Below are 4,101 nucleotides of genomic sequence, written 5' to 3'. Positions count from 1 at the left end.
ATTTGTCCGACTGAAAGGGAACATCTTGGTTACATGTGTACCCCCTATAGCGTATCAGACCCAAACCAGACAAATTAAAGAGTAGATCAGGGCTGTGGTTGAAACACGAGCCGAATTCCTAAGAAAGGCAACAGGAGGTCATAAATCATTCCTAGTGCAAGAGTCAGAAGCAAGATAACCAACCAACCAACTCTTTCACAGAACAGCTTTCAACATTAACACCACTAGAACAATTATTGACAATTTCAATTCGGAGAAGAGATTGTCAAATTTGGGACAAGTAATCAAGATGCAACGCCGGTCAGCACATGTAAACCCATGAGAGTAATAAAAAAGATCCTTGGATTGACTTCCCCTCATCTAGCAGGACCTCTTAACCTCTGGTCCCCACAGAACATCTTTTGTCAGAGAATGGCACAAGAACTGTCTTTTAATGAACTTAAACAGACTTGTAAATGAATATCAGTCCATTGCTTAACTCCATATTCATTTATGTGTAACCCACACATTTGACTATCATGTTTATTATCACTTATCGTGTATGTCTTTTAATAATTATTGGATAACTTAAGGATACATATTCATGTTTCGTATGTATGTGTTTGAATCTGTTAGCTTGAAACAGTCCTGACCATCAGTTATTTGTCAAATGTATCATATTCTTGTTATAGGAATCATGTCCAAAATTAGACCTTGCAAAAGCGGTAAAATTTGGACCACGTGCTTGATAAGATAACATATGATTCATGATACCTCGAGCAAAGACGATGTCTAATTGGTCAAGACAACATTTGAGGTGTGGCCAACAGGCCAGTTTAAATACTTAGGACACCATAAAATCTTGCTTTTAGTTTGCTTTTAGCTTTTAGCTTGTAGCTTTGCTTCCTAGCTTTTGCTTTTAGCCATGCTTTTAGTCATCACTGTAAGCGTTCTTTGAGCACGGTTCCAGCATGGTTCGGCCTGCACGCCTGCTGCTACTTAGCCACGATGAGAAGAAACACCACCTAGTCTCCTCAAACTTTACTTCTGTTCTTTTACTTTAGTTTCTTTTCCTTTCCATTTGAGAGTTTCGTGTTCTGAGTTAAGTTTTGTAACGCCGTGTCCCCGAGTCTGACCTCGAGTGCCCGTTCAACTTCAACCAGTCCACACAACTCTGCATCATCAGCCAACGACCAACCACTGGCTTCCCAAGATGTCACTTCAACAACTACTGAACTTCCAGCCAATCAGCAACATTGGGAAACCCCTTTCCAATAACAACAAAGGGAACCCCTTTACACAGGCAAAGCAAGTACCTCCAGACTGATCTATACTTGTGTATCTAATATAATTTAAACCTCGTTGAGGAACTCAATGCGAGGGTTAATTAACCCTTGTTCTTTGTTCAAATTCACCACCCTTTCGTTATGTTCGGGATGAAAACATCCACTCAATCACTCAATTAAACTGCTGTAAAAATGTATCAGATTCATATTAAAATTTTTTTTTTTTTTTCATAAATCTGTTCAACTTCAACTTCAAGTCCTGATCAAAACTACCAAATGTTTTTTTTTAAAAAAATCCAAGATTTTAACTGATTTGGGGGAAAAAACACACAAAATGACTTATTTTCAATTTAAAAGTAATTGTGGTTGGATTTTTTTTTTACTTTTTATAACAGTCTTGTGCATGTCAAAGATTAGTAGCAACATTGGCTTTGATGCATTTTTAGTTTTTGTGCAGCATTAGATTTAAATTTTTTCTCCCTCATTTGTTGTTGGTGGCTGTTTTTGCCCCATTGACTTCCATTATAACGATATGTTTTGATTGCAAAGCCATGACACCATATAATCATGCATTCTTGATTGTTTGTGGTTCTCCCTTTTGGGAAGAGGTAAAAATGTGTTATTTTTGCAGTTGATCAGTAGGTGAGACCATTAACCCTTTAGATAGGCCTGTGCAAAAAAAAGGCTTAGGGCCCTATTTTAACGATCTGAAACGCAAGTGTCAAAGCGCAAAGCGCAAGTAACTTTGTGGGCGGGTCTCGGCGCTGTTGCTATTTTCCCGGCGAGAAAAACGGCTCTTGCGCCAGGCGCAAATCTAAAATGGGTTGGTCTGAAGTAGCTTCATTATTCATAGGTGTGGTTTGGGCGTTACGTGAAATAAACCAATCAGAGCATCATCTCACATTCCCTTTAAGAGCAGGCGCGCTTGTTCTAAAGCGGATTCCTATTATAACGGCGGATTTGCCAGACGCGCGCCAGGAGCGGTTCACAGCCAAGAAGAGCAACGCTCTCGTCAGGGACGTTGGGGATGCAGAAACCCACCCAAAATAACTTCGGTTAAAAAGGAGTATTATAATTTGGGTAAATGTGTAAGCCAAATGTATGCTTTTATAATAAATTGTCTATCTATCTATCTATCTATCTATCTATCTATCTATCTATCTATCTATCTATCTATCGTAATAATGTATGATTTGCAACAATGATAACTGCTGCTTCTGTGTAGATGAGAGAATCGTGCGCGTTGTGCACACGCTACATTGACTATGGCCAAGAATGCGCCCTTAAAATAGCATATGAATAACATGCGCAGCGCGCCACTGACTTTAAACTATTTTTTCCTGGTTAGTGGCGCAATTGTTTTCTAAACCTGCAAAATAGCATGAAGGAACGTTTGCGCCGGAACACGCCTCCTTTTTTGCGCTGAACCGCCCAGGGAGCACAAGTTCATTCCCTAGTTTAGCGACGTGCTTCTGTGGAGGGAAAAGCGCGCTTTGCCCGGATGCAAGATAGGAATGACACATGCTTCGGTGTACAAAGTCAATTGCGCTGGGTGCAAGATTGGGCCCTTAGTTTCTGGCATGTATATGGAGTTATATGGAGTATAACAGCAAATTATAGTGTTTGTGTGAGATTCTTGATTGTTGGTGGTTTTCCCTGTTGGGAAGAGGTAACATTTGTTATTTTTACAGTTGATCACTAGGTGGGACCATTAACCCTTTAGATAGGCCTGTGCAAAAAAAAAAAAAACTTAGTTTGTGACTTGTATATGAAGCTATATGGAGTGTAACAGCATATTATATTGTATGTGTGTGTGTGTTTGTGAGAGAGAGAGAGAGAGAGAGAGAGAGAGAGACCTTTGCACACTTACCTTGATGTATTTGAGAAATTCAAAATGTACACCTCAGCTCTCAGAACTACATGGAGTAAACAAAAGTTTATTTATGCACCTGCTTCCTTTTAATGGTGGTGATAAGTATAGACTAAACAAAAGCAAAGTACGTGGATTTAAACACTTGCATGCCATCGTGCTAGTCATTTAATGGTGATAAGAGCAGCAAGCAACACTAGAAAGTGCTTGACTTGTACTGAAGTTTTAGAAATGATTATGCAGCTTGACCCCTCCAGCGAACTGCAGCTTATTTGAAGTTGGTATTGCATTTTGGTTCATAATACGTTATGTTCATAAATTTGATGCAAAGTAGATTTTTTTTACAGGATTTTAAGGTTTTAAACTGGCTTTACCATCAAGAAAAGACGAGCATTTCACATATAGGCCATCCATACTTTTCACCATCAAAAGGCAGCAGGTGCATAAACACACTTCTTTTTTAATTATTTACTCCATGTATTTCTGAGAGCATGAGGTGCATATTTGGATTTTTTCACATACATCAAGGTAAGTGCACAAAGGTCTCTCTCACACCCTCTCTTTCTCTCTCTCTCTCTCTCACACACACACACACACACACACACTATAATTTGCTTTTATACTCGATATAACTCCATATACATGCCAAAAGCCTTTTTTTGCACAGGCCTAAAGGCCTACATCTAAAGGCGGGCGTACACGGTGCAAATTCGGATGGTCAGAAGATCGTATGTCCACGCACACGGCACAAGTGAGTTTATCTGAAAATCGTACGGACGAGATGATATACGACACGATTTTACAACCTGCGAATTCCAGAAGCAATCGCACAAAGTTGATAGATGTGTTAGACTTGAAGCACCGCTGCATGCACAGAAGGATCACTGTATGACATTAAAGTAACATTAAAGTAACCACGAGAGCGATAAGAGAGCACACATATCCAGAGATGTATAGTAACGAAGT

This window comes from Carassius carassius, chromosome 23 (genome assembly GCF_963082965.1).
Source record: "Carassius carassius chromosome 23, fCarCar2.1, whole genome shotgun sequence".
Taxonomy (NCBI): domain Eukaryota; kingdom Metazoa; phylum Chordata; class Actinopteri; order Cypriniformes; family Cyprinidae; genus Carassius; species Carassius carassius.
Note: the sequence above shows the minus strand (reverse complement) of the source record.